General features: G+C 45.7%; 1 protein-coding gene across 1 annotated transcript in view; it reads right to left on the bottom strand.

Moving 5' to 3' along the window:
• The window catches only part of DGKQ (diacylglycerol kinase theta), a 322011-nt gene that overhangs the window by 296457 nt on the left and 886 nt on the right, over nt 1–24668 (bottom strand). The window lies entirely within an intron of this gene.

Below are 24668 nucleotides of genomic sequence, written 5' to 3'. Positions count from 1 at the left end.
TTATACCAAAGCTCCCAAACGGGCGGGAGAGTGCGGATGACTCTGCAGCACCGAATGAGAGAATTCCAGGTCCTCCTCAGCCAGGGTATCAAATTTGGAGAATTTTGCAAACGTGTTTGCCCCCGACCAAGTAGCTGCTCGGCAAAATTGTAAAGCCGAGACCCCTCGGGCAGCCGCCCAAGATGAGCCCACCTTCCGTGTGGAATGAGCTTTTACAGATTTAGGCTGCGGTAAGCCTACCGCAGAATGCGCCAGCTGAATAGTGCTACAAATCCAGCGCGCAATAGACTGCTTAGAAGCAGGAGCACCCAGCTTGGTGGGTGCATACAGGATAAACAGCGAGTCAGTCTTTCTGACTCCAGCCGTCCTGGAAATATAAATTTTTAGGGCCCTGACTACGTCCAGCAACTTGGAATCCTCCAAGTCCCTAGTAGCCGCAGGCACCACAATAGGTTGGTTCAAGTGAAAAGCTGAGACCACCTTTGGGAGAAACGGAGGACGAGTCCTCAATTCTGCCCTATCCATATGGAAAATCAGATAAGGGCTTTTACAAGACAAAGCCGCCAATTCTGAAACCCGCCTGGCCGACGCCAGGGCCAACAGCATGACCACTTTCCACGTGAGATATTTTAAATCCACAGTCTTAAGTGGTTCGAACCAATGTGATTTCAGGAATGCCAAAACCACATTGAGATCCCAAGGTGCCACTGGGGGCACAAAAGGAGGCTGAATATGCAGTACTCCTTTGACAAAAGTCTGAACTTCAGGCAGTGAAGCCAGTTCTTTTTGGAAGAAAATCGACAGAGCCGAAATCTGGACCTTTATGGACCCCAATTTGAGGCCCAACGTCACCCCTGCTTGCAGGAAGTGCAGGAATCGACCCAGGTGAAATTCCTCCGTCGGGGCCTTCATGGCCTCACACCAAGCAACATATTTTCGCCAAATGCGGTGATAATGTCTTGCGGTGACATCCTTCCTGGCTTTGATCAGGGTAGGGATGACTTTCTCCGGAATACCCTTTTCCTTCAGGATCCGGTGTTCAACCGCCATGCCGTCAAACGCAGCCGCGGTAAGTCTTGGAACAGACAGGGTCCCTGCTGCAGCAGGTCTTGTCTGAGCGGCAGAGGCCAAGGGTCCTCTGTAAGCATCTCTTGAAGTTCCGGGTACCAAGCTCTTCTTGGCCAATCCGGAACCACGAGTGTGGTTTTCACTCCTCGCCTTCTTATTATTCTCAGTACCTTGGGTATGAGAGGTAGAGGAGGAAACACATAAACAGACTGGTACACCCATGGTGTCACTAGAGCGCCCACCGCTATCGCCTGAGGGTCTCTTGACCGGGCGCAATATCTTTTCAACTTCTTGTTGAGGCGGGACACCATCATGTCTACCTGTGGTTTTTCCCACCGGTTGACCAGCATTTGGAAGACTTCTGGATGAAGTCCCCATTCTCCCGGGTGGAGGTCGTGCCTGCTGAGGAAGTCTGCTTCCCAGTTGTCCACTCCCGGAATGAACACTGCCGTCAGTGCTAACATATGATTCTCTGCCCATCTGAGAATCCTTGTGGCTTCTGCCATCGCCATCCTGCTTCTTGTGCCGCCCTGTCTGTTTACATGGGCGACCACCGTGATGTTGTCTGACTGGATCAGTACCGGCTGGTTTTGAAGCAGGGGTCTTGCCTGCTTAGGGCATTGTAAATGGCCCTTAGCTCCAGGATATTTATGTGGAGAGAAATCTCCTGATTTGACCACAGTCCTTGGAAATTTCTTCCCTTTGTGACTGCCCCCCAGCCCGAAGGCTGGCATCCGTGGTCACCAGGACCCAGTCCTGTATTCCGAATCTGCGGCCCTCTAGTAGATGAGCCCTCTGCAGCCACCACAGCAGCGACACCCTGGTTCTGCCCGATAGGGTTATCCGCTGTTGTATCTGGAAATGGGACCCGGACCATTTGCCCAACAGGTCCCACTGGAACGTCCTTGCGTGGAACCTTCCGAATGGAATTGCTTCGTACGAAGCTACCATTTTTCCCAGGACTCGTGTGCATTGATGTACCGACACTTTTCCTGGTTTTAGGATGTCTGACCAGAGATGACAATTCCTCGGCTTTTTCCAGTGGAAGAAACACTCTTTTCTGGTCTGTGTCCAGAATCATTCCCAGGAACAGAAGACGTGTCGTCGGGACCAGCTGTGACTTTGGAATATTGAGAATCCAGCCGTGCTGTTGTAGCACTTCCTGAGAAAGTGCCACCCCCACTATCAACTGTTCTTTGGACCTCGCCTTTATCAGGAGATCGTTCAAGTACGGGATAATTAAAACTCCCTTCTTGCGAAGGAGTATCATCATTTCGGCCATTACCTTGGTAAAGACCCTCGGTGCCGTGGATAACCCAAACGGCAGCGTCTGGAACTGATAGCGACAGTCCTGTACCACAAATCTGAGGTACTCCTGGTGCGGAGGGTAAATGGGGACATGCAGGTACGCATCCTTGATGTCCAGGGATACCATGTAATCCCCCTCCTCCAGGCTCGCAATAACCGCCCTGAGCGATTCCATCTTGAACCTTTTGATATAAGTGTTCAAGGCTTTTAAATTTAAGATGGGTCTCACCGAACCGTCCGGTTTCGGTACCACAAACATTGTGGAGTAGTAACCCTTTCCTTGCTGAAGGAGGGGTACCTTGACAATCACTTTCTGTCAATACAGTTTTTGAATAGCCACCAACACTGCCTCCCTGGCAGAGGGAGTTGCCGGCAAGGCAGATTTTAGGAAACGGCGGGGGGGGGAGACGTCTCGAATTCCAGCCTGTACCCCTGAGATACTACTTGAAGGACCCAGAGATCCACTTGTGAGAGAGCCCACTGTGTGCTGAAAAACCTGAGACGTGCCCCCACCGTTCCCGATTCCGCCTGAGCAGCCCCAGCGTCATGCTGTGGACTTACCGGACGCAGGGGAGGACTTCTGCTCTTGAGAACTAGCTGTGTGCTGCAGCTTTTTCCCCCTTCCTCTGCCCCTCGGCAGAAAGGATGAGCCTCTAGCCCACTTAGTTTTCTGGGGCCGAAAGGACTGTACCTGATAATACGGTGCTTTCTTTTGCTGTGGGGTAGCCTGTGGCAAAAAAGTAGATTTCCCAGCAGTAGCTGTGGAAACGAGGTCTGAAAGACCTTCCCCAAAAAGTTCCACCCCTTTATAGGGTAAAACTTCCATGTGCCGCTTGGAGTCGGCATCACCTGACCATTGCCTAGTCCATAACCCCCGTCTGGCGGCAATGGACATAGCGCTTATTTTTTATGCCAGCCGGCAAATATCCCTCTGTGCATCACGCATGTATAAGACAGCGTCTTTTATATGGTCAATCGTTAGCAAAATATTGTCCCTATCCATGGTATCAATGTTTTCCGACAGGGAGTCTGACCACGCAGCTGCAGCACTGCACATCCAAGCTGATGCAATAGCGGGTCTCAATATAATGCCAGTGTGTGTGTATATAGCTTTTAGGGTACTTTCCTGCTTTCTATCAGCAGGTTCTTTTAGGGCGGCCGTATCCGGAGACGGTAGTGCCACCTTCTTTGATAAGCGTGTCAGCGCTTTATCTACCCTAGGGGGTGTTTCCCAGCGTGACCTATCCTCTGGCGGGAAAGGGTACGCAGCCATTAACCGTTTAGAAATGATCAATTTCTTATCTGGGGAAGTCCACGCTTCCTCACACACCTCATTTAATTCGTCAGATGCAGGAAAAACTACTGGTAGTTTTTTCTCACCAAACATAATACCCTTTTTTGTGGTACCTGGGGTATCATCAGAAATGTGTAATACATTTTTCATAGCCTCAATCATATAACGGGTGGATCTATTGGAGGGTACACTCGTCTCATCATCGTCGACACTGGAGTCGGTATCCGTGTCAACGTCTGTATCTGTCATCTGAGGTAGCGGGCGTTTTATAGCCCCTGATGACATTTGAGACGCTTGGACAGGCACAAGCTGAGTAGCCGGCTGTCCTATGTCGTCAAACCTTTTATGTAAGGAGCTGACACTGTCACGTAATTCCTTCCATAAGTCCATCCACACTGGTGTCGACCCCGCAGGGGGTGACATCACATTCACAGGCATTTGCTCCGCCTCCACATCATTATCCTCATCATACATGTCGACACAGCAGTACCGACACACAGCAGACACACAGGGAATGCTCTTACAGAGGACAGGACCCCACAAAGCCCTTTGGGGAGACAGAGGGAGAGTATGCCAGCACACACCAGGGCGCTATATAACACAGGGATATCACTATACAGAGTGTTTTCCCCTATAGCTGCCTATAATATATATATATATATATACTGCGCCTAAATTGTGCCCCCCCCTCTCTTTTTTACCCTTTCTGTAGTGCAGGACTGCAGGGGAGAGCCAGGGAGCTTCCTTCCAGCGGAGCGGTGAGGGAAAAATGGCGCCAGTGTGCTGAGGGCGTTGGCTCCGCCCCTTTTTCGGCGGGCTTTCTCCCGCTATTTTATCGTTTCTGGCAGGGGTTAATATACACCTATATAGCCTCTGGGGCTATATATGGTGTTGGTTTTGCCAGCCAAGGTGTTACTATTGCTGCTCAGGGCGCCCCCCCCCAGCGCCCTGCACCCATCAGTGACCGCAGTGTGTGGTGTGCATGAGGAGCAATGGCGCACAGCTGCAGTGCTGTGCGCTACCTTGGAGAAGACAGAAGTCTTCAGCCGCCGATTTTCCGGACCACCTTCTTGTTTCTGGCTCTGTAAGGGGGACGGCGGCGCTGCTCCGGGAACGGACGACGAGGTCGGGTCCTGTGTTCGATCCCTCTGGAGCTAATGGTGTCCAGTAGCCTAAGAAGCCCAAGCTACCACCACTTAGGTAGGTTCGCTTCTTCTCCCCTTAGTCCCTCATTGCAGTGAGCCTGTTGCCAGCAGGTCTCACTGAAAATAAAAAACCTAAACTATACTTTCTTCTAGGAGCTAGGAGAGCCCCTAGTGTGCATCCAGCTCAGCCGGGCACAGAAATCTAACTGAGGCTTGGAGGAGGGTCATAGGGGGAGGAGCCAGTGCACACCAGATAGTCCTAAATCTTTCTATAGAGTGCCCAGTCTCTTGCGGAGCCTGTCTATTACCCATGGTCCTTACGGAGTCCCCAGCATCCACTAGGACGTCAGAGAAAGATTAGGTACTATATCTGGTGTGCACTGGCTCCTCCCTCTATGCCCCTCCTCCAGACCTCAGTTAGAATCTGTGCCCGGCCAGAGCTGGATGCACTCTAGGGGCTCTCCTGAGCTTCCTAGAAAGAAAAGTATTGGTTAAGTTTTTTATTTTCAGTGAGATCTGCTGGCAACAGACTCACTGCTACGTGGGACTTAGGGGAGAGAAGCAAACCTACCTGCTTGCAGCTAGTTTGTGCTTCTAGGCTACTGGACACCATTAGCTCCAGAGAGATCGAACACAGGGCCCGACCTCGATCGTCCGTTCCCGGAGCCGCGCCGCCGTCCCCCTTGCAGAGCCAGAAGAAACCGGAGGAAATCGGCGGCTGAAGACTTCGGTCTTCATTAAGGTAGCGCACAGCACTGCAGCTGTGCGCCATTGCTCCCTATGCACACTACACACTCTGGTCACTGATGGGTGCAGGGCGCTGGGGCGCCCGGGGCAGCAATTAGAGTACCTTACATGGCAAATTGGCACATAATACAGCTTTTAAGCTGTATATGTGCATAATCCCCCGCCATTATTCAGATAAAAAAGCGGGAGAAGTCCGCCGAGAAGGGGGCGGGGCTATCTTCCTCAGCACACCGGCGCCATTTTCTCTTCACAGCTCCGCTGGAAGACAGCTCCCCAGGCTCTCCCCTGCAGTTTCAAGACATCAAGGGTAAAAAAGAGAGGGGGGGCACTAAATTTAGGCGCAAATACTATATATAAAAGCAGCTATAGGGAAAATCGCTTTTGTTGGTGTAAATCTCTGATTATATAGCGCTGTGGTGTGTGCTGGCATACTCTCTCTCTGTCTCCCCAAAGGACTTTGTGGGGTCCTGTCCTCAGTCAGAGCATTCCCTGTGTGTGTGTGCGGTGTGTCGGTACGGCTGTGTTGACATGTTTGATGAGGACGCTTACGTGGAGGCGGAGCAGGTCCCGATAAGTGTGATGTCGCCCCCTGCGGGGCAGACACCTGAGTGGATGGATATGTGGAAGGTATTAACAGACTCCTTACATAAAAGGTTCGATGACGCAGCTTTGGGACAGCCGGCATCTCAGCCCGCGCCTGCCCAGGCATCTCAGAAGCCGTCAGGGGCTCAAAAACGCCCGCTACCTCAGATGGCAGACACAGATGTCGACACGGAGTCTGACTCCAGTGTCGACGAGGATGAGACAAATGTACAATCCACTAGGGCCATCCGATGTATGATTACGGCAATGAAAAATGTGTTGCACATTTCTGACATTAACCCGGTTACCACAAAAAAGGGTATTATGTTTGGGGAGAAAAAGCAGCCAGTGACTTTTCCCCCATCTGATGAATTAAATGAACTGTGTGAAGCAGCGTGGGGTTCCCCGGATAAGAAACTAGTAATTTCTAAGCGGTTACTAATGGCGTACCCTTTCCCGCCCACGGATAGGTTACGCTGGGAGACATCCCCTAAGGTGGACAAGGCGCTCACACGTTTATCAAAAAAGGTGGCACTGCCTTCTCAGGATACGGCCGCCTTGAAGGAGCCTGCGGATAGAAAGCAGGAGGCTATCCTGAAGTCTGTGTATACACACTCAGGTACTATACTGAGACCTGCTATTGCTTCAGCATGGATGTGTAGTGCTGCAGCAGCGTGGTCTGATTCCCTGTCTGATAACATTGATTCCCTTGACAGGGACACTATATTGCTAACCATAGAGCATATTAAAGACGTAGGGGGAAATTTACTAAGCTCCCGATTTTGACCGAGATGCCGTTTTTTCATCAAAGTGTCATCTCGGTAATTTACTAAGCACTAATCACGGCAGTGATGAGGGCATTCGTAATTTTTTGCAAGTTCAGGTAAAAAATTACGAATGAATACACCATCGGTCAAAACGCGGCTGTTTAAGTATGAATCTCGGTCATTTACTAAGAAGTGCAAAGCAAAAAACAAACAAACACTGCCGTGAAAAATTACAACTCGTAAAAAAGTGCTAAAAAAAAAAACAGACCTTTTTTTTTTATTCGTGATTGGATAGGCATGCACGGATCCATGAGATCCGTGCATGTATATCAGTGGGAAGGGGTGGGAAAGTGCTTATTTGTTCATAAAAAATTGCGTGAGGTCCCCCCTCCTAAGTATAACCAGCCTCGGGCTCTTTGAGCCGATCCTGGTTGCAAAAATATGGGGGGAAAAATGACAGGGGTTCCCCCATATTTAAGCAACCAGCATCGGGCTCTGCGCCTGGTCCTGGTCCCAAAAATACGGGGGACAAAAAGAGTAGGGGTCCCCCGTATTTTTAAAACCAGCACCGGGCTCCACTAGCTGGACAGATAATGCCACAGCCGGGGGTCACTTTTATATAGTGCCCTGCGGCCGTGGCATCAAAAATCCAACTAGTCACTCCTGGCCGGGGTACCCTGGGGGAGTGGGGACCCCTTCAATCAAGGGGTCCCCCCCCCCCAGCCACCCAAGGGCCAGGGGTGAAGCCCGAGGCTGTCCCCCCCCATCCAATGGGCTGCGGATGGGGAGGCTGATAGCCTTTGTTGTAAAAGAAAAGATATTGTTTTTAGTAGCAGTACTACAAGGCCCAGCAAGCCTCCCCTGCATGCTGGTACTTGGAGAACCACAAGTACCAGCATGCGACGGAAAAACGGGCCCGCTGGTACCTGTAGTACTACTACTAAAAAAATACCCAAAAAAAGACAAGACACACACACCGTGAAAGTATAATTTTATTACATACATACACACATACATACATACTTACCTTAAGTTCCCACGCAGGTCGGTGCTCTTCTCCAGTAGAATCCAAGGGGTACCTGTTGAAGAAATTATACTCACGAGATCCAGGGGTCCAGGCTCCTCGGGAAATCCAGGGGTAATCCACGTACTTGCATAAAATAAGAAAACGGAAAGCCGAGCCTCGAACTGAAAGGGGCCCCATGTTTTCACATGGGACTCCTTTCCACGAATGCCAGAAACCCACTCTGGCTGAGTGGGTTTCTTCAGCCAATCAGGGAGTGCCACGTTGTAGCACTCTCCTGATCGGCTGTGTGCTCCTGTACTGAGTGACAGGCAGCACACGGCAGTGTTACAATGTAGCGCCTATGCGCTCCATTGTAACCAATGATGGGAACTTTCAGCTCAGCGGTGACGTCACTTTAGGTCAACCGCAGGGCAGAAAGTTCCCATCATTGGCCCTTGGGTGGCTGGGGGGGGGGGGGGACCCCTTGATTGAAGGGGTCCCCACTCCCCCAGGGTACCCCGGCCAGGAGTGACTAGTTGGATTTTTGATGCCACGGCCGCAGGGCACTATATAAAAGTGACCCCCGGCTGTGGCATTATCTGTCCAGCTAGTGGAGCCCGGTGCTGGTTTTAAAAATACGGGGGACCCCTACTCTTTTTGTCCCCCGTATTTTTGGGACCAGGCGCAGAGCCCGATGCTGGTTGCTTAAATATGGGGGAACCCCTGTCATTTTTTTCCCCATATTTTTGCAACCAGGATCGGCTCAAAGAGCCCGAGGCTGGTTATGCTTAGGAGGGGGGACCCCACGCATTTTTTTTTTATTATTTTACAGTGTTTAATTAAAAAAATAAAAAAAATAAACCCCAGCACGGATCACACAGATCCGGCCGAGATTGATTGTAAAAAAAGTCGGCAGTGTTTTGCTAATCACTGCCGTAAAAATAGGTAAAAAACCACGAATGACATCGACATCGGAACAAAAGAAAAACCCGAATACGACAGCTTAGTAAATCCATCGTAATCAATTCAAAAAGTTGCAATTTTACACTGTCGATGTCATTCGTGATTGAACTTGGACATGATTCTGGAAAATACGAATCTTAGTAAATGTACCCCGTAGTCTTATATATGAGAGATGCACAGAGGGACATTTGCCTGCTGGCATCTAGAATTAATGCAATGTCCATTTCTGCCAGGAGAGTATTATGGACTCGGCAGTGGACAGGTGATGCTGATTCTAAAAAGGCACATGGAAATTTTGCCTTATAAGCTTGAGGAATTGTTTGGGGACGGTCTTTCGGACCTCGTATCCACAGCAACAGCTGGGAAGTCGACTTTTTTACCTCAGGTTCCCTCACAACCTAAGAAAGCACCGTATTATCAAGTACAGTCCTTTCGGCCTCAGAAAGGCAAGCGGGTCAGAGGCGCGTAATTTCTACCCAGAGGCAGGGGTAGAGGGAAAAAGCTGCACCATACAGCCAGTTCCCAGGAACAAAAATCCTCCCCTGCTTCCACTAAGTCCACCGCATGACGCTGGGGCTCCACACGTGGAGCCAGGTGCGGTGTGGGCCCGTCTCCGGAACTTCAGCGACCAGTGGGTTCGCTCACAGGTGGATCTCTGGGTTCTACAAGTGGTATCTCAGGGATACAAGCTGGAGTTCGAGACGTCTCCCCCTCGCCGTTACCTCAAATCAGCCTTGCCAGCTACTCCCCAGGAAAGGGAGGTAGTACTGGCGGCGATTCACAAGCTTTACCTCCAGCAGGTGATAATCAAAGTTCCCCTCCGTCAACAGGGACGGGGTTACTATTCCACAATGTTTGTGGTACCGAAACCAGACGGTTCGGTGAGACCCATTCTAAATTTGAAATCCTTGAACACTTATATAAGGAAGTTCAAGTTCAAAATGGAATCGCTCAGGGCGGTTATTGCAAGCCTGGACGAGGGGGATTACATGGTATCACTGGACATCAAGGATGCTTACCTACATGTCCCCATTTACCCACCTCACCAGGTGTACCTCCGTTTTGTGGTACAGGACTGCCATTACCAATTCCAGACGTTGCCGTTTGGTCTGTCCACGGCACCGAGGGTATTTACCAAAGTAATGGCCGACATGATGATACTCCTTCGGAAGAAGGGAGTTACAATTATCCCGTACTTGGACGATCTCCTTATAAAGGCGAGGTCCAGGGAGCAGTTGTTGGTCGGAGTAGCACTATCTCAGGAAGTGCTACAACAGCACGGCTGGATTCTGAATATCCCAAAGTCGCAGCTGGTTCCTACGACGCGTCTGCTGTTCCTGGGTATGATTCTGGACACAGAACAGAAGAAGGTGTTTCTCCCGGAGGAGAAGGCCAAGGAGTTGTCATCTCTGGTCAGAGACCTCCTAAAACCAAAACAGGTGTCGGTGCATCACTGCACGCGAGTCCTGGGAAAGATGGTAGCTTCTTACGAGGCAATTCCATTCGGCAGGTTCCATGCAAGGATCTTTCAGTGGGATCTGTTAGACAAGTGGTCCGGATCGCATCTTCAGATGCATCGGCTGATCACCCTGTCCCCGAGGGCCAGCGTGTGTCTGCTGTGGTGGCTGCAGAGTGCTCATCTTCTCGAGGGCCGCAGATTCGGCATACAGGACTGGGTCCTGGTGACCACGGATGCAAGCCTCCGAGGTTGGGGGGCAGTCACTCAGGGAAGAAACTTCCAGAGACTATGGTCGAGTCAGGAGGCTTCCCTACACAAATATTCTGGAACTAAGGGCCATTTACAATGCCCTAAGTCAGGCAAAACCCCTGCTTCAAAACCAGCCGGTGCTGATTCAGTCAGACAACATCACGGCGGTCGCCCATGTAAACCGACAGGGCGGCACGAGAAGCAGGATGGCGATGGCAGAAGCCACAAGTATTCTCCGATGGGCGGAAAATCACGTGATAACACTGTCAGCAGTGTTCATTGCGGGAGTGGACAACTGGGAAGCAGACTTCCTCAGCAGGCACGACCTCCACCCGGGAGAGTGGGGACTTCATCCAGAAGTCTTCCAGCTGATTGTAAATCGTTGGGAAAGGCCACAGGTGTACACGATGGCGTCCCGCCTCAACAAAAAGCTAAAAAGATATTGCGCCAGGTCAAGGGACCCTCAGGCGATAGCTGTGGACGCTCTAGTGACACCGTGGGTGTACCAGTCGGTTTATGTGTTCCCTCCTCTTCCTCTCATACCAAAGGTACTGAGGATAATAAGAAAGAGAGGAGTAAGAACTATACTCATCGTTCCGGATTGGTCAAGAAGAACTTGGTACCCGGAACTACAAGAAATGATCTCAGAGGACCCTTGGCCTCTGCCTCTCAGACAGGACCTGTTACAGCAGGGGCCCTGTCTGTTCCAAGACTTACCGCGGCTGCGTTTGACGGCATGGCGGTTGAACGCCGGATCCTGATGGAAAAGGGTATTCCGGTTGAAGTCATTCCTACGCTGGTAAAAGCTAGGAAGGATGTGACAGCAAAACATTATCACCGCATATGGCGAAAATATGTTGCTTGGTGTGAGGCTATTTCCTACAGTCAGGAGTGACTATGGGCCTAAAGTTGGGATCCATAAAAGTCCAGATTTCGGCCCTGTCTATTTTCTTTCAAAAAGAACTGGCTTCACTGCCTGAAGTTCAGACGTTTGTCAAGGGAGTGCTGCATATTCAGCCTCCTTTTGTGCCTCCAGTGGCACCTTGGGATCTCAACGTAGTGTTGGATTTCCTAAAATCACATTGGTTTGAGCCACTTCAGACCGTGGAGCTAAAATATCTCACGTGGAAAGTGGTCATGCTGTTGGCCTTAGCTTTGGCTAGGCGTGTGTCAGAATTGGCGGCTTTGTCATGTAAAAGCCCCTATCTGATCTTCCATATGGACAGGGCAGAATTGAGGACTCGTCCCCAATTTCTCCCTAAGGTGGTATCAGCGTTTCATTTGAACCAACCTATTGTGGTGCCTGCGGCTACTCGGGACTTGGAGGATTCCAAGTTGCTGGACGTAGTCCGGGCCCTGAAAATCTATGTTTCCAGGACGGCTAGGGTCAGAAAAACCGACTCACTGTTTATCCTGCATGCACCCAACAAGCTGGGTGCTCCTGCTTCTAAGCAGACTATTGCTCGCTGGATCTGTAGCACGATTCAGCAGGCTCATTCTGCGGCTGGACTGCCGCATCCTAAATCAGTAAAAGCCCATTCCACGAGGAAGGTGGGCTCTTCTTGGGCGGCTGCCCGAGGGGTCTCGGCTTTACAACTTTGCCGAGCTGCTACCTGGTCGGGATCAAACACGTTTGCAAAATTCTACAAGTTTGATACCCCGGCTGAGGAGGACCTTGAGTTTGCTCATTCGGTGCTGCAGAGTCATCCGCACTCTCCCGCCCGTTTGGGAGCTTTGGTATAATCCCCATGGTCCTTACGGAGTACCCAGCATCCACTAGGACGTCAGAGAAAATAAGAATTTACTCACCGGTAATTCTATTTCTCGTAGTCCGTAGTGGATGCTGGGAGCCCATCCCAAGTACGGACTTTCTGCAATACATGTATATAGTTATTGCTTAACTATAGGGTTTTGTTATGAGCCATCTGTTAAATGAGGCTCAGTTGTTGTTCATACTGTTAACTGGGTATAGTTATCACGAGTTGTACGGTGTGATTGGTGTGGCTGGTATGAGTCTTACCCTGGATTCCAAATCCTTTCCTTGTAGTGTCAGCTCTTCCGGGCACAGTTTCCCTAACTGAGGTCTGGAGGAGGGGCATAGAGGGAGGAGCCAGTGCACACCAGATATAGTACCTAATCTTTTCTTTAGAGTGCCCAGTCTCCTGCGGAGCCCGTCTATTCCCCATGGTCCTTACGGAGTACCCAGCATCCACTACGGACTACAAGAAATAGAATTACCGGTGAGTAAATTCTTATTATATTTTTTGTGGGGGGTTCAATAATGCAATCTATATACATACCAAGTGATTTATTCTGAACATTACTAACCTGCATGGATAAAATTACATTCAATTCCTAGAATATCATAATTTCTACCATAATAAAGTGCCTTTATGTCAGTTTGGAGGAACCATTGCTTAAGATTTCTTTACATGCCAATATAATTTATTGACTAATGTTGGACACTTGGAACGCCAGTATCTGTACCTTTCATGAATCATGCCTGGTAAATCCACAACTTCAGATGCTTATAAACACACCCGCAGATTCCATATGACATGTAGATAAGGCACTGGTGGTCTCTTGATGCCACCAAGGCCTTTAAACCGTGAACATACCTGCTGGAAGTTATGAAATACAGCAGGTGAAATGGTTATACTCTGCTAGAGGATGATAATGGATAGTTCTCTTCAATTTGGTCAAGCGCCCATTGTCTTCTATCATTTTGCCATAGTTATTGAACCCTTTGCTTACCTTATTAGATCAGACACAAATATTTGTGCAGTTTCACCAACACGATTATCTTATATGCTGATGATATGCTGCTCTTTTTGGCGGGTGCAGATAACGCTCTTAATGATCAAAGCTGTTGATGGATCAAGGAGTTTTTAAGAAAAATATCTTGGGAGGGAAGAACACACACCACAAGAATATGATTATATTATACAGGTTGAGTATCCCTTACCCAAAATCACACATTTTTGGTTCCCCTCAGTAGGGGACCCAAAAATGTGGGACTTTGAATTTTGGATAAGGGATACTCGACATGTATGTATGTATGTATGTATGTATGTATGTATGTATGTATGTATGTATGTATTTTTTAAATTTTATTCTACCTGAAAAATAAGCCTTGCACTTCGATATTACATCCATCTTTTAAAAATAAAAACTTCCTAGTTCTAGGTTTTAACAAAAGTTGATATGTTAAAATGTGTACAAATGTCCCGTATGTGACAGCGGGATGGGCCATAACACAAAATTTTGGATTTATTTTTACCTGTTTCAGCAGTTTTTACAAAACCATTTTTTTAGATTCTGTCAGCAGCTGTCAAACTCTTAACAGTTGCTGTTAATTTTAAGGAGGGTACACACGGAAGACTCATGCTTAAATTCTAAGCAATCTGGCTAGACTACTTAGAAATTAAGCACGGATCTCTCAGTGTGCATGCCCAAAGCGATGCGCAGCCCCGCACGCCGCTATCGCTGACTCTAGATTTGGCATGCATGCCAAATCTAGTAGATCACTCACTTTACTACTCTGTGAAATGAGCGGCTCCCCCATCCCATCCCCCCGCTCAGCACACATCGCACTGAGTAGGGGGAGAGATGTATGCTGAGCGGTCTCTGCGCTAGATCGCTCAGCACAGATCTCCCCAGACTGATGTGAGAACCAGAACATTTTTATTTTTGTGTTATAGCATACAGGAACATGTATTTGCAACCACAAACTGCATGGCATGGAATTCAATGTATTGCACAATGCTTTTAAAGCTTTGTAACACCTCCAACCTTGCTAATCTTAGTGGTACAGTCATTGCAATGTTTATGCTGGAGATATAGCTGCTCTCAATCTAAAGCCTAGAGCCCAAGTGAGAAATATCACCAAGGGCTTCCCCATTCAAGATGCCCCCACAGTCAACCATTCGCCACTGAATTGATATAGAGTACCAGTTTGCGGGGAAGAATGCTTATTTTCCATATTGAAAGTGGAACTGGAAGCCCAAAACTAGGCTTCTAGCCGACTGAACTTGTGTGAACTGGCAAAGCTGGGTCACGCATGTGCCAAAGCTTTCAGTACTCGCTGCCAGTGTCACGCAACTATCCCGATAAAATTTTCTTAGTAAATGTAGCTTATACCTTGTCTGCAGCAAGATATTTTAACTGTGATAAGCAACAAAATGAAATACTTGTTACTCTACACGTTAGTTTAGAAGTTTGTTAGTGTCAATGCTTGTGAATGCTGCTAGCCAGATTGAAATTACAACAAAGTAAAAATACCCTAGAGATCAAAAATATGAAGTAAAAAAAAAAAAAAAAAAAAAAAAACAGGCACAGGCTCTCGAATGTGAAACAGTGCATTAGCTGTAACCGCTGAAACAAGCAGACAGATTTAATTAAATTTTTATGCAATTTTTTTCTGGCGTGTTCTGGAGCTTAGGCAAAGTCACTTCAGACAGTGATAGCTGTAGGTTACGTTCCCAAGTAGCCACATTTGTCTGTCTGACAATGGTGTCAGCAGTGTGGGGTGCCAATATAAAAGGAGATTAGATGGACTGTGTCTTCATATTGCAAAATGTATTTATTTATTATTTATTTACAGTTTCTTATATAGCTCAGCATATTCTGTTGCGCTCTACAATTAGAACAACGGTAATAGAACTGAACTGGGTAAAAACAGACAGAGGTAGGAAAATAAATTTGAAGTACAAGAGGGAAGTCAGTACACATGCAGCCAACTCCGCTCCCACTTTGCAATGGTGCCTGATAGCCTGACCAGGGAGAAAAAATGTCTAGGCTCAAATCAGGGGTTTGTCCTCAGGTACAATCGCTTCCTCTGAGCTGGATGAAGCCCCAGCGGGATTGATTGCCAGGTGTAGCCAGGATTGCTAGCAGCTAGAAACACAGTTCACTCTGGAACGTGACCAAACAGGAGAACGTGCCTTCATTAAAACATTTCTGGAGCTAATGGGTTTCCAAAAAAGCTTCTCTGTATTACCTAGATTTCTAACCAGAAGTATCTTATTTTGTACAGTTGCTTTACTACACACGTACATGTATTTAGAATAAATAGTAAAAACTATTTCCCATGTGGGGGAAGGGGAACCCAGCCACAGAACACACAAAATAATGAATCTTTTGCTTTTGAATACTGTAAAAAAAAATTGAAAAAAAATATATTGTGATCACTCAAAGGTTTTATGACAAATATACATTTTTCCCACAAATCTCCTGCTAAAATACTGTGCTTACTGCAACTCACTAAATTTAAAGTAAAGTAGAAAATAACACAACAGACCACTTGCTGCTGTTTGGCATTAGACAGGCTGCATGTACATTTTCAGTCTTCACTGAGCTACAGTATTTAGCCCTCAACAAGTAGCTGACCTTGAGAATAAAGTGAGATGTAGTTTATCTACTGCAGAAGAGCTCAAGGTCATCATGCCAGCCATAAATCAAGGCTTCATGTTTGGTGTGGTAAGATGACGCAGGGGATGGGAGTCCTTCAAGATGTTGCCAAGGGGATGCTTTATTCAGAAACATCCCTGATGCCACATTTTAGTTTTAGCTTAAAGATTTTTTTGGTAATTAACAAAATGGTTGATGGGAGAATGTTGCTTAAATACTTTGTGCAATGACTAAGTTACTGTAAAGAAAATTAAACAACCACTTAAAATGCATGTTGAGTGATATACAGTAGAATTAGGGGGTAATTCAGATCTGTTCGCTGGGCTGCGTTTTTTGCTGTCCTGTGCAGTCTGTGCGCAGCCCAGGACTTACTCTTCCAGTGCGATTGAATCAGGCTGATCGGGGCCGGAGCCGACGTCAGACACCATCCCTGAAAATGCTTGGGCACGCCTGCGTTTTCCATAACACTCCCAGTAAACGGTCAGTTACCACTCACAAACGGCTTCCTCCTGTCAATCACCTTGCGAACGCCCTTGCAAACGGATTTATTCGCACCATCCCATCACTGACAGACGATCCTCGTTGTTGTTGTCCGACGCGCGTGCGCATTACAATGCATACACATGCGCTGTTATGACCTGATCGCTCGCTGTGTGAAAACGCACAGCAGCGATCAGATCTGAATCACCCCCTAATATAATGGACCTCAACTGAAATGCTTTACTATTAGCTGCCCCAAGTTACAACAAATGAGGAAAGAAAGGACTTAAAGATTTTTATTATAAATTCTTAAAACTAAATTATAATTAGTGTGTGGTCTTGTTTTGTCATGTTTAATAAGGCATATTGGTACTTTTGTACTCCTGGATTATGCAGTCTATTTAAGTTTTTAAAATTAGGGTGCTATTTATTTAGTGCACCAAAAATTGTAAAATGGTTGGTAAGGATTTGTGATATAAAAAGACGGCTAACCCATACTGTGGGGTTAATTCAAGTAGGTGCAACATAATTGTGGCAGGAAATGTATGGCTGCATTGTGGAACATTTATGTGGGGTTAGGATAGAGAAGTGCAATTTATAAAATAAACTTCTCAGTGCAGTAGCCGTTATGAGTCCCTTGTTGAGAGGTGACATGCTAAAATGGGTGCAGCTTAAAAATTCATGAGTCAGATACAATGGGCGGTATCCTATTAGCTTTGAAGCTCTTTCAGCGGGTAAAAACGGGCGGCTATCTCAATGTTTGACCGATAGCCATTATCACGGTATCCAATTAGAGGCTGTTTTTATTGGCTGAAATTGGACCCGCAATGGTTTAACACATGGGATCGGGGATGTGTTTTGGCGGCTCTGGCGGCCCATTATAGCAGATTATGCTTCGGGAGCATGAGGCATAATCCCAGATATGTGCTGGCATCGGAAGAAAAGGATGCCTGCACTGTGGTTAATAGGATAGACCTCGGCCATAATATTAGCAGCGGGAAAGTGCCACTGCTAATAGGATACTACCCAATGGGGCCTATGTAATAGGGTCCGAGTTTGCCGAAGGTGCAGGATGCTGGCCAATCAGAGATTTTTTTTAAAGTAGCAATCATTTACAAGGCATGGTTTTGCCTTGTAAATGATTGCCGCTTTAAAAAAAAACTCTGCGATCTGCCGGCATCCCGCACCTCTGGCAAACTCGGACCCTATTACATAGGCCCCAATAAATTAACTCCAATATCAAGATTCCCAATGGTTAATATTTGAGTCAGTAATTACACTACAAAAAGTGATTTGTTGCACAAAACTAGAATATATATATATATATATATATATATATATATATATATATATATATATATATATACACACACACACACACACACACACACACTTATAAAAGTGATAGTTTCAAACCGTCTGATAATCAACAATGATTATTGTTGATATTTCACTGCTGAGCCTGTGACAATAAGTCTAAACACTGAAGTATTCATTCTAGCACCTGCACATAATCAGTAAGGAGGGCATATTTTACTTTTGAAGGGCAAAATTTTAGACGTGATGTATCGCTACAGCTACTGACCTCTAAAATTTTGCCCTTCAACATTAAATGATGTCCCCTCACTGATTAGGTGCATGGTGCTAGAGTGAGCACTAGCACTGCATAGAAAACATTGGTGAATAATAACAAATTAATGATACTCCCCAGCAGCAAAAGCTCTCTGTTGATACTCAGTGTACTATTTTTGGTTATTATATCAACAAATGTGAACAGCTGGAAGAGAGACGAACTCCACTACAATGTGTGTTCCATCACCAGTACAACTAGATGGCTACACTTATCTCTCTTACCGCTCCAAAGGGTCCTGCAAGCAACAGAAATGGCCACTTAACAGATTTGGAGAGGTTTGTCGCTCACAAACTGTGGTGGTGGTGGCAGGGGGGGTATATGCGTTTGGTGTGGGGGGCAAAAAAACACAGCATTTTTGTTAAGTATTGGGGAGGGGGGGAAGGGTGCAGCATACATTGTGGATCTCTATGAAGATCTGCTGCAGAGAAAGTTGCGGACCAGAGTAAATTAATAAATTCTGTTCAAAGTGGCAATTCTTTGTTGCTACGTTTGTTACAACTATATTGTCCAGAAATATCTGTAGAGACAAATAATTGCAGGGTTGTCTTGTTTTTATAGACAGAAAATATAGTAGAAACATGTAATACAGGTATTAACACTTTATGCAGCACATTCATTTATTTATTAACAAGTATTTAAGCAGTTCATACACATATAAGGCAGCATAATCCAATTAACCTACCTAGGGAAAACCTACAACAACATATGTACATACTCCACACAGACCGTGCCTTAGATAGAAATTAAATTCATGACCAAGTGCTGTAAGACAGTAATACTAACCACTACATCTACTGTGCTGCCCAACATTACATGTTTCATATAAGGTAACAATAAGGACATGGGGTGGAATGCAGCAATGTGGCCAAACCTAAAAAAACGAAGTTTTTTAAGGTTTGGCCACTTACCATATAAGCACCAAGCTCCGGAATGCAGCATATTCCAGAGCTTGGTTGTGGTAGGCAAAATCATCTGTAGAGAGCATTACCCTACATAAGTAGTCTTTGAGCTTCTGGATTCCTAGCTGTAGGAATACATGATGCTTAAAATTAAATTATGCACTCCCCACTAAGTGCAGGGTACTATAGCGAACCAGATCCTGCGCGCCTCTGCTGAGCATCTTTCTTCTCCAAAATGCGTGTCTTATTCGCAGAAACTGGTAACGACAAAACTAAAACTGCTAGCTTACCTGATCTATTTGATGTGCAAAATTCTGCCACATTACATTTAACTGCCTTATATTAAACACCATTAGAGGGATATTTAGCACTAATATTCGCTTACTGAGAGATATCCTATTACTACTGGAGAGATGCTTTGACTCCCTGGTGAATTTGTTCTTTTGATCGATCCATGCAGGAAAGACATTGTGGTGGATACTAACCAATTATCATATAGTTTCAGACTAGTAGTGGACTCTGAGGTGTTATGTTACAACTTATGCATTGAATATAGGGTCAATTTACTATATTGCAGATCAACTTGCATTAGAATTAAGGGGTCTAGGGGCCTAATTCAGACCTGATTGCTAGGGTGCGTTTTTTGCATCCCTGCGATCAGGTAGTCGCTGCCTACAGTGGGAGAGGGAATTCGCTGGGCAGGTGTGCGATCGCATGTGCAGGAGAGCTGCACAACAGAAGTTTGTGCAGTCTCTGCACAGCCCAGGACTTACTCTTCCAGTGTTGTGATTGGGGCCGGGGCTGACGTCAGAAACCCTCCCTCCAAACGCCTGGTCCATCCTGCATTTCTCCGGACATGCCTTAAAAACGGTCAGTTGCCACCCACAAACGGCCTCTTCCTGTCAGTTACCTTGCGATGGCCCGTGCGATCGCTTTTCTCGCACCATCCCGACGCTGCAGACCGACACATCTGTGCATATGCATGCGCAATTCAGACCTGATCGCAGGCTGTACGAAAATGCAGCCTAGCGATCAGGTCTGAATTAGGCCCCATGTACTAAGTATTGAAGAGAAATAACATGGAGAGAGAAGTACCAACCAATTAGCTCCTAACTGCCATGTTACAGGCTGTGCTTGAAAAAATGACAGGAAGCTATTTATCATTTTAAAGTGGAGCCAAGGCAGAGATGAATGTAAATCTGTTTGCAGGTGCCTCTTGCGGTTTTCATACTGCACATTTTCTGGAGACGAGTATGTACCTACGGGTATGCGTCATTAGGTCGAAAAGACTTAGGTTGAAAGTCAGTAGGTCGACCACTACTGGCCGATATACATTAGGTTGACATTGTCACTTGGTCGACATGGAAAAAGGTCAACATGAGGTTTGTTTGTTTTTACCTTGTTTTGTTCGTAAAGTGACGGGGAACCCTATTTAGGTGACCATGTCCCCTCGCATGCATCGCTTCACTCGCCATGCTTCGGGCAAGGTGCCTCGCTCCGCTACCGCTGCACATGGCACAGGTTACTATTCCCAATCGTGGTCCACGTGGATCATAAAGTATGAAAGTTCAAGAATTTATTTATTTTTTAAACTCATGTCGACCTAATGACCGTATCTACAAACAATGCAGATTTGTACACAACTCTGTTGCATCTCCACTAGTGGCTGAAAGTGCATAATGGGGCTGAAATGGGGTGCTCACAAGTTCAAAGAGGGTGTGCAGAGTTCTATGTACACATAAATGTGCCTGTTTACACACAGGTCTGAAGAGAAAAGGGCTGCTGCCAATGACAGCTATGAAACCAAGTGCACAAATAGTGGAGGTCCAATTGCAAACATGCACACACAACACAGGCACAATTATGGGGAACACGCAGCCAACTCTACATCAGCACCCATGCGTTTTCCCACAGCATCATCTCCAAAAACGATAGGATACATTAACCTGTCTTTCAAACATTTCAAGTCATAAAGTCATAAAAACACATGTATAGCTGCAGGGTCATATTATTGATATATGTCATTGGTCTGTTGAATTTTACAAAGTCTTTTTCCAATCGTAATACTATACGACTTTTAGAAAAAGATTAACTGCATTTTTTTTTTAAAGAAGCTTGCGGTCAATTCAATTTGCAGACAGTTGAAAAGCGCCGGGAATTAGCTCCCAAAGCTATTCAATACAGTGCCATGTGACACTTAATTGTCAGGATTTCTTCTCGCACCCCCCCCCTGGGGGTGCGAGCAGAAATCCAATAAAAGTGCTGGCGCGGCCGCCGATGCAGATTCTGTCGGGAATCAGCTTCACAACGGGCATTAACATTAAGTCGGAGAATGCCCATTCTCTCGACAAATCAATCTGTTAAGTCCGGGAGAATGGGCATTCGCCGACTTAACATTGAGCAGAATTGAATAGCGTCGGGAGCTAATTCCCAGAGCTGTTCAACTGTTGGCAAATTGAATTGACCCCCTTGGTTGTATTTATTCTGGGATCAACTTTGTTTGCCTCTTTGGGTTGAGTTAAAATAACTGAACAAATAATAATACGAATTTATTTTTACAGATATTTTGCTCAGAAAACAAAGCTTGGCACTGATAATGTGATCATTATCAAATTAGCCAGTGCTGAGAACCGTGAAAGTGTATGATGGGCCACACGTGACTCGTGATAGCAGAAATGGTCCACACATTGCAGTGAAGCATTTAAAGGTGTTAAAACACAACACTTAACTTCCAATTTGGTGGAAAATATAACCCACAACAACACCAAAGTTTCATCACAGTATGTTTATGCAATCTCAAATTGGAGAAAATATACTGGCTGGTGAGAAGAAAGCGCCATTCCTTTATAATATACTGCAAATAGGCAGCCAGACAGCCTTCCAAAAGGTTTTGCTTTAGCTGCTGGGTTCTCTTAACAGTAGTTTTGAAAGAGAAACTCCAGTTGCCCAATATATCAACTGAAATAATACAAGGCTACAACAGTGAAGACAGCAGTTGTACCACAGACCAGCGCATTTTCTAGTCAGAAACCATGATAGGGCAGCAACACATGATGGTTACGGTTCTGATTAGGTTGCTACCATCTCCGCTTATTGATTCCGACAAGCCACAATAGTAGCACCCAAAAATAATTTGTCTCATGCGACAACTGAAAAGATGTGTAGTGACGTAATAGTGGACAAATAGCAGCTATGTAACATTAGGCCCCTACAATGAAGACAATATTGATGGGGGAGAAAAATTAAGAGGACAACAAAATGCCATGGGTAAGCTACAGGAAGCATTAGTTTCATTGGAACAGGATACTATACATTGCTCTCCATTACTACTAGCATATTACATCCAACAAACATTGGCCAGATTTATCAAGCCTTGCAAAGTGATAAAGCACCAGCCAGCCAACCAGCTCCTAACTATCATGTTACAGGTTCTGGGGGATATTCAATTACCGCCGCTGAAGCATCAGGTGATATTTCCCAATGTTTCATTGATGTTTTTTCACTCGGGAAAAACATCCTTTTCACCTGAAAACACGCAGGTTCAGCAAAACCTGTGTGTTTTCGGTAGAAACAGCCTTGTTTTCAGGTGAAAATGGGGCTGTTTCCGAGGATTTTGCTTCACCTGCCGTAAAGCTGAGGCAAGCGCCGGTTTGTCGGGGCTAATTTAATAGCCCCTCAGGCGATACTTTTACACCTGACAGTCAGTGCGGGTAATTGAGTATCCCCCTCTGTTTGAAAAATGACAGTTAGGAGCCGATTGGTTGGTACTTTATCACAGTTTATCACTCTCCGTGGCTTGATAAATCTGGGCCATTATCACTTCTATATAGCACTATTTTAGATATCAATGGCACACTATTTTACTGATTAATTATTATTATTATTATTATTATTATTATTTGGAAATTACATTTGAAAGCACATTATCTAAAGTATATTGTTTCTTACCTAGCAACATTGAATTTTACTTGTACTTGGCCAAATATGCAAAATTTGTCAACTTAACAATATGTTCAATAGCTGACCCAGACGTCCTATAGAGCTTTTGTGTGGCCTTTTGCCTCAGACTGAGTCTGCACGCTCTAATTAAAAGCTTAGACTACACTGGACTAAATTCTCCGTGCCCATACAGGGTTATGTTTAAAGTATGGCTTATTAGAAGCATGTGAAACAGAATATTTATTCAATGGAAAGACAACAATGATCTGAAGCTGAATAACACCGAAGCCGTCGCCTGCCAATTAGCTCAGCCATGGTAGATGAGCAATTAATCACAGTATGTACCAAATTTGGAGATCATTCCCTACAATCTGTGTGAAGGGTTTCAACATAAGGCAAGGAGCAGCACAACTGCTGTCAATGTAATGATTAGTGTTACTTTCAATGTGAATGAACCAGTCACGATGTCATTTTGTAAATTAAATAACAAATCATTATTCCTAAAATATATATATATATATATATATATATATATATATATATATATATATATATATATATATATATATATATATATACACACACACATACGAGCGGTGCGGCACTCACGGATATAGATGACAGACTCAGTGATATCTAATCAACGTTTCGGTTTTATACCGTCTTCAGGATATAGATATATATATCACCGCTCGTCTGCATATGTGTTGCTGAGAGTTCAGCATGTGAGGGCACCGGGACACGGGACAGTTACTACGTGGATTTTGTGAGTGCCAGTTACCTCATGATAGATAGATAGAGATTATATATATAATTTTTTTTTCCTTGTCATCTGAGTATTTAAATACCTAAGTGGCCCACCCTGGCCAAAACTGATCAATTTATAAATAATAATAATAAATAATAATTTAGACTGTTACTATATAGCGATTAAGATAGTATGGGCAATTTAAAAACAACATTTCAATTTCTCTTTAACAAATTTTTATTTATGAATTGATGTCCAACAGAAAAAAAAATCTCAGTCATTTAGTGACAATAATGTGTTAATTGTATTGAATCAGTCAACAAAATGAGCACTCCAACAGATAAGAGTAATCTGATCATTGCTATGGAACAGCAGATTTATCAGCATATGGCTTTACTACATTGTTTTACTCTGATTGTTTGCAAAACAAACAACACTAAAGTGAGGATGACCTGTGGAGCCTATTGTACAGCAGTGTATTGCGCAGGGTGACATGCCAGCTATGCATTTGCAGTATTCTAATTGCCCGGCTAGTCAGAGGAAGTGTGTGTTGTATGCAGCATAGCGTACCATTTACATACATGGAGGGTAATTACGCTATAAATAAAGACGTCAAGTCAGAGCCGGATACACGGTTAAATAAATGAGGACTGCTGCATATATGACAGACAGTAGATCATAGACACATTGAGGGGGTGTCAGTAATCAGGAGCCATGCACTCACACCCATATGCGGTGTCTGGATGCCAGGCAGTGCTGGGCAGGACTGGCCCATATGTGATGTGTACTTGTTGCCTGCGCAGCCCTGGCAGAGGATGAGGCAGTACCCTGAGATGCCCTGACTAGCAGGATGCCCTCTCCCAGCCATGGTTTCCCCAGTTGCTCACACATCCTATAGCATTACCTGGCAGCCACACCTCTGCCTCTCCTCTGACAAATCGTCCTTGTAACCATTTCCTCACAATAAGCATC

Source organism: Pseudophryne corroboree, chromosome 1 (assembly GCF_028390025.1).
Source record: "Pseudophryne corroboree isolate aPseCor3 chromosome 1, aPseCor3.hap2, whole genome shotgun sequence".
Classification (NCBI taxonomy): Eukaryota; Metazoa; Chordata; class Amphibia; order Anura; family Myobatrachidae; genus Pseudophryne; species Pseudophryne corroboree.
The sequence above is the reverse complement of the archived record's forward strand: the minus strand, read 5'-3'. Positions and strand labels throughout refer to the sequence as shown.